This window comes from Silene latifolia, chromosome 8 (genome assembly GCF_048544455.1).
Source record: "Silene latifolia isolate original U9 population chromosome 8, ASM4854445v1, whole genome shotgun sequence".
Classification (NCBI taxonomy): domain Eukaryota; kingdom Viridiplantae; phylum Streptophyta; class Magnoliopsida; order Caryophyllales; family Caryophyllaceae; genus Silene; species Silene latifolia.
In genome coordinates, this window is record NC_133533.1 from 90,373,253 (window position 1) to 90,380,834 (window position 7,582).

The following is a 7,582-nucleotide window of genomic DNA, read 5'->3' on the forward strand; positions in this document are numbered from 1 at the left end:
CCGAGGATTATTTCAAGGAGTTGCAATACGGCTCTCTTACATTTTCTACTCAAAATTTGTCCAAATTGTTTAAAGTTGGAATTGAAATTAGTATCAAGGGAAATGTGATTGTCTAACTCAAGACAAATGTTTACTCTAACAAGAAATGGCATGAGGTCAAGAAACGAGTTCAAGGGAGGCTCCTTAGCAATGATCAAACCAAGGATACCTATGATGGTGTGCAATGTGATTATCCCACCCTCTCTACTCCTAATTCATTTTAGGATCATAAGGCTAATTATCATGGCAATAAGGCTACCCAACCACAAGAATCCAAGCTACTTGATGAGCCATGGAAAGAATTAAAGAAACGGGTTGAGGGGAAACCTCCCGTCCATGCTAGGGCCACAAAATGCGAGGGAATGTCCATGGTTCCTAAGAAAGCACAAGTATTCAAGCCCGGATATCATGTTTGGGTTCGTTCATGCAAGGGAAGAGTCCTCAAGAAAGGGAAAGGCAAGTCCATGGAAAATGAAGAAGGTCAATTCAAGGTCATCAAGCAAATTGGACCCAACAAGTACAAAGTTGATCTCTTTGGAACTCCTGTCACATTTGATGTTGGGGATTTAGGTCCTTATTATGAAGAGTTTAATGATGATGATGATGCCGAGTATTTGAGGATAAATCCGTTTCAAGAAGAGGAGTTTGAAGCAAAACCATCCACAACAAGCAAGCATGAACCCGGTTTTGGTCCCTTGACCGAAATAGGGTCCAATTTGAAATCCGTCTAAGAATATGGGGCAATTTATGACCTATAAATTTTCTATGATGAGTTTAGAGTATTTTTTGTCTAAGATCTTGTGTCTTGGAAACGTGATAATCATAGAGAAAGGCATGAAACAAAACCGGGTGGCCCAAGCTTACACGGTTTGCAAGAGGAAGGTACAAGGTCGCTTTCAAGTCACTTTCAACCTTCCTAAACTAACCAAGACACCCATAAGGCTTCTTTTTGCTGCTCTACTACTCTTATACAAGCTTGGCGGGACCCCTTGATGCTTCCAAAAGAGTTTACTCTATGTTTAAATAATCATTGTCTTATTAGTTTACTTTCCTTGTTTTTAGCTTTTGATTTTCAACTTGTGTAAGGTCCTTGGGACCAAGCTTGCACGGTTTTTTATGGGTCTCTATTAGCCCTTAGATTAGTATTTGAATGTATGGTGAGGATTTCTTAGCTTGGTCTATAAAAGCAAGGCTTTCCTCATGAAAAATTCAGATTTGATGAATGATAAACACAAGTTAGAAGCTTTGCTTTCTACTAATCTTCTTTGCTTAGTGCAAGAAAACCCTCGTTTGCTTTGTGCTTAGAGTTGAGTGATTCCATTGCTTAGTGCTTGGATCCCTCTTAAGCTTAATTTAGTGGTTTAGTGCTTAGATTAAGTCATATCCCAAGTCACTCAATTCTAATCATACTTTCAATCCAAATTTTGTACACTGTGCTAGGTTTAAGTCTGTTAAAGATCAACAACAGGTTTTGAAGGAGGGTCACTTAATGTTTGATAACAAACCAGTTATTATTCGTGAGTGGACACCAACTGCAGAGCTTGTTAAGCAAGAGCTTACGACCTTACCAATTTGGGTCAAACTGTATGACCTTGACCTGAAATTCTGGGGTATGGAATGCCTAAGGAAAATTGGAGGTTTAATTGGCAAAGTACTTAAGATAGACGAGGCTACTGAGAAAAGGAATTTCCTAGGGTATGATCGTTTGCTGATTGAGGTACAGATGAATCAGAAGTTTCCTGAATCCATTCACTTCCTAGATGAGACTGGCAAGGAGAAGAAAGTTAAGGTGGCATATGACTGGTTACCTGTGTCGTGCTCTAGCTGTAAAGGAATTGGGCAAAGAGCAGTGGATTGCAGGAACAAAAACGAAGTCAGCACCACCTGTATGGAGGAAAAAAGTTGTGCCTGTGGTTCTTAGTACTCCTGTGACATTGGGACCAAGAGTGGTCACAATTCCACCATCACCTGCTAAGGTGGTGAGTAAACTCAGTAGGCAAGAGATACCAAGAACGCATGTAGTGGGAGAAACAGAAGGATCAGTTGAGACGCCTGCTCTGGTTACTGATAAATAACCTGTGGACCCAACTGATAAGGGCAAGAAGAAGGTCATTGAGCTGCATACTCCAGCTGAAATGACAACAATTGCTCTCAATCAACCAGTTCAAGGTGCTGTGCAGGTAGTGGTTGAAGGCAGTGGTTCTGGTAATCAGTGTGATAATGGATATTAATGGGTATTGGAACGTAAGAGGTATGAATAAGTTGAATAAACAGTTAGAAGTTAGGAGGTTTATGCAGATGAATAATGTCAGCCTATTTGGCATTTTGGAAACTAGAATTAAGAATAAAAAATGAGGGAGTGTAAGGAGTAACATCTGGAATAACTGGGCAATCAGTACTAATAATTCTCAACATGAGGGGGGTAGGATTTGGATTGTTTGGAATCCTGCTGTGTACCAAATTGATATTAAGGATATGACTGCTCAAACTATGCATTTGAAGGTCATTAATAGAGGCAACCTAAGACAGTTCCGGGTTAGCTTTGTTTATGGATTCAATAAAGTAGTAGACAGAAGGAATTTGTGGAAGTCCTTGAGAGAGTATAGCTTGGATATGGATGATGCCTTGCTCATTGGAGGAGATTTCAATAATGTGCTTTATGCCAATGAGAGAATTGGGTCCGAGATCACTCTTGCTGAAGTTCAACCCTTCCTTGATTGTGTTAATGAATGCAAGATCACTGACATGAAGGCAGTTGGATCTTTCTATACCTGGAACAACAAGCAAGAAGTGGCCACTAGAGTTTACAGTAGAATTGATACGGCTTTGATTAATGATAATTGGTTAGATGCTTACCCTGAAGCATATGCTCATTTTATGACTGAGGGGACTTTTGACCACTGCCCTTGTGTGATTTATCTAGATGGGCCACCTAGGGGTAGAAATGCTACTTTTAAATATCAGAATATGTGGGCTTTATCTCCTGCATTCCAAGAGATTATTGAGAGGAGCTGGAGCTCCCCAGTTTTGGGTACCCCTATGTTCAGAGTGGCCTCTAAATTGAAACGTCTGAAAAGAGAGTTGAAAATGTTGAATAAGGAATACTTTAATGATGTGGAGAATAATTACAGTCTGCTGTTGATTGCTCTCCATGATATCCAGAAACAGTTGAGGGATAAACCCCTTGACACTGCACTTATTGCTACTGAAATTGAACTTCAGAAGGAGTACATCATTCTGGAGTCTACGAGGCATAAAGTTTTAGCTCAAAAAGCTAAGATAACTTGGATCAATGAGGGTTATGATAATACTGGTTTTTTTCACTCCTCCATCAAAAAGAGAAGAAGTGTGAATAGAGTTATTCAGATTGCTTGATAGGATGGACAGGTCCACAACACTAGAGAGGATATAAATGATGCTTTTGAAAACTACTTTAAGAGTATCCTGGGTGAACATACTAATGTTATTCCTGTTCATCTGAGTACTATCAGAAAGGGGAAAGTGCTTACTGAGGAGCATCATTCCCTTCTCAATAAACCAGTTACTAGGGAGGAGGTGAGGCAAGCTATTTTTTCTATTCCTGACACTAAAGCACCTGGACCTGATGGCTATAGTAGCCAATTCTATATGGATGCTTGGCCTCAAATTGGGGAGGAGGTTACTACTGCCATTCTTGATTTTTTCAACAGTGGGAAGATGTTAAAGCAAGTGAATAACACTATGGTTACCTTGATCCCAAAAATTGAACTACCTACTTCTGTGACTTAGTTTTGCACTATTTCTTGCTGCAATGTTCTTTACAAAGCAATCTCTAAAGTTTTATGCAACAGGCTGGGGGAGGTCTTACCTGAGGTGATAAGTCAGAATCAGAGTGCCTTTATCAGAGGTAGGGATATTGTGGAAAATATTCTAATTTGTCAAGATTTGACCAAGTTGTATAATAGATCATCTTGCTCCCCTAGAGTGATCATGAAGCTGGACCTTCAAAAAGCTTATGACTCTTTAGAGTGGAGCTTCCTTGAGGAGATGATGCAGGCTCTAAATTTCCCTACTAAGTTCAGCAACATGATTATGGAATGTGTTTCCACTTCACATTACTCTCTGTCTCTTAATGGAGAATTTTTTGGGTTTTTCAAGGGACATAGGGGGTTAATACAAGGGGATCCATTATCCCCCTTACTCTTTACAGTGTGCATGGAATACTTAACCAGGGTGTTGAATGTGGTTCAGGAGTATGATGAGTTTAAATATCACCCCCTTTGCAGGAACTTAAAGCTTTCTTATCTGTGCTTTGCAGATGATTTGTTACTTTTTGTTAAAGGAGATAGGAGATCTATAGTGCTGATGCTTCATGCTTTTGCTACATTTTCAAATTGCCTCGGGACTGAAAATGAATGCTAGTAAATCAAATATCTATGGCAATGGGATGATTCAGGGGTTATTGCAGGAGATTGCTGATCTTTCTGGTCTGAAAGTTGGGTCTCTGCCATTTAAATACCTGGGGATCCCAATTGCTACAAGAAAACTCTCAGTCTTTGAATGTAATATACTGGTTGAAAAGGTTGTGGATAGAGTTAGGGCTTTAGGTGCTAGGAAACTTTCTTATGCTGGTAGACTAGTACTTATTAAATCTGTCCTAAGCACTCTTCATTCATATTGGGCCAGAATATTTATCCTCCCCTCTACTGTGCTGAAGAAAATTGAGTGCATTTGTAGAAATTTCCTGTGGCAAGGGGACATTCATGCAAAAGCACCAGCTCTGGTTTCATGGGAGAGTGTCTGTTATCCTAAGACACAAGGAGGTTTGGGGATTACTGATATCACTCTATGGAACCGAGCTGTAATGGGAAAATATGTCTAGTGGATTATAGAGAAGAAGGATCACTTATGGGTTAAATGGGTTCATAGTATATATATTAAACAAACTGAATGGAAAGCCTATGAACCAAATACTGGGGCTAGCTGGTCCTGGAGAAGTCTTTGTAGATGTAAAAATCAAATGCTCCCTGGGTATGCTGATACATGGTGGCTTGATGAGGATGGAATATACTCTGTGGCTAGTGGATATAAGTGGCTCAGCGGGGATAATCCAGTTGTATGTTGGCATTTGTGGATTTGGAATACTGTAAACCTCCCTAAGCACTTTTTCATAGGGTGGTTGATTATGAGGAAGAGATTGCTCACTAAGGATAGACTGTGCAGGTTGGTTGGTAGTGCAGAGGAAGGGTGTGATATGTGTGGGACTGATAAAGAGACTCATGATCATCTCTTTTTCCAGTGTCCCTATAGTAGCAGGTGTATCTAGTTACTCTCTGATTGTTGTAAGGTTCAGCTGCTTACATCAAATATAGAGGACTGGTGGAGCATGAAGTCTTTCCAGTCCCAGATTGAAGCTGACATTTTAGCTGCCATTCTGGTAGCTGCTCTATACAATGTCTGGTGGATGAGAAACCATTGTAGGATAAACGCTATATTGTTTAGGCCTGAGTACGTCGTAGGTAACATTAAAAATGTGATTAAAAATAGGTGTACGAATAGATGGCAGGACATTATGTCCTTCCATTGGCTACATTTGTGAGAGTTGGGAGGTTCTTTATGATGTAGCTTGTCTGTAAGTTTGTCATATACAAATTGTAAGAGTCGGTGTAATGATTGCTCGGTGATGATATAATATATCCTTACATTCTACCAAAAAAAATTTTGTACAATGTCCAATATAAATCTGTGTCTTTAAACAGTCCATCCGGGTGTTCAAAACGAGTCCAAAGTTTATGTCCAAAATTTTAGTCTTTTTATTCACAATAAACAATCCATTTCACTGCTAAAATCGAGTCTTATTTGTCCAAATATCGAGTCCTGAGAGTTTTACTTCTGAAATTAACATCATACTAACTAATTCACAAGAAATTCACAAGAAAAACAAACCTATTTCAAAACTAATTGAATTAAGTGTAATAAAACCTAAAATAATCAAAACAAATTCAATTAACTTGCCAAATCGCAGCATATAATCAATTAAGACTCACAAATAAAGTCATACAATCGATTAAAAACAACAATAAATGATTTATCTTCAATTTTAACTTCAATTACAAAGCTAATTTATAAAAAAAAGTGACTAACCTTGAAATTGACGACTGGCGGTGGTGGCGGTTGGCGGCAGTGGTGGTGGTAGTGGCGGCGTGGTTATGGTGGTGTCGGCGTGGTGGTAGCTGGATAGGTGGTGGTGATGGTGTTTGAAGTTGGGTTTATTTTGGAGAAATTTGAGTTAAAGAGAAAAGAGTAAAGTTAGTGAGATAAGGGGGGCAAAATCGTCTTTCGGAATGAAAACGTCATCGATGTCTACTAAAACGTCATTGATGTTTACAAATCAGGTTCTTAAAAGGCGGGTGATAATATTCGTTAAATTGGATTAGGTGAACCTTCTTTCTTTTAGTCCTCTTAACCACAACACTAGCCTCGATGTGTATCTGCAAAAAAAATGATAAATGGTCGACATAAAACTAAGATCTTTTCTTCAAATTAGCAATAACTTGATCCATTCGACCTCGATCATGGGAATTATCGACGTTGTGACCACTTTTTTTCACGAATCAGAGGAGCCAACAACTCTATTGTACAAACAAGGCAATACTCTCTTCTTGCCTATATTAGGAGATATGTTAACGTTGTAAATATATGGAGGAGCCTTCTCCATTATTCTTTCCTTTCTTGTGTATTTAACTTACTATATAAATAGTATAGGATCCCTTTGTAATAAGCACGATTTACAAAACTCACTAAACAGTTTGCATGTTCTACCCTATTCCGACTTATAATATGGTATCAGCAGTTCTAGGCTATTGTAATATTTTATTTTCTCTTATTACTGTCGTCATACGAAACTCGAAAAATACACAACATACTTCACCATATCGAATACCGACCAACAAATTATCGATACATCATAACCTCGAACTCAAACCTATATTCATGTTGAGAACCCAGGCACCAATATAACTCAAGTGGCATTTAACGAGAGTAATTACGATGAACGGTCTCATTCGTTCCATCTCGCCCTTCTCGCAAAGGGAAAGGTTGGTTACATAGACGGTACCATTGCCAAACCGCTTGCTTCAGCCACCAATTTTAAGTCCTATTGGTCAACTAATGCTTTAATTACTGCTTGGATTTTTAATTCAATGGATTCAAGTCTTCGAAAAACGATATCTTACCAAACGAATCGAAGCAAATATGGATTGATATTAAAAATCATTTTTGTCAAGGCAATGTTGCCCGCATTTATCAGTTGCACGTGGAACTTATCGCGTGCCGACAAGTACCCACCGAGTCTCTCATGTCCTACTATGGCCGGATGACAAAACTCTGGGACGATATTTTGGAGCTCGATCCCCTTCTGTTTCGCTCATGTAACCCGTGCCCCTGTGATTGGGTGAGAAACTTATATGCCCTTCGAGAAAAGAAGCTTATTCGTGATCTGTTGATGGGTCTGGACGATCGTTTTGCCAATTAATGCTCGCTCACACATTCTTGGTATAAATTA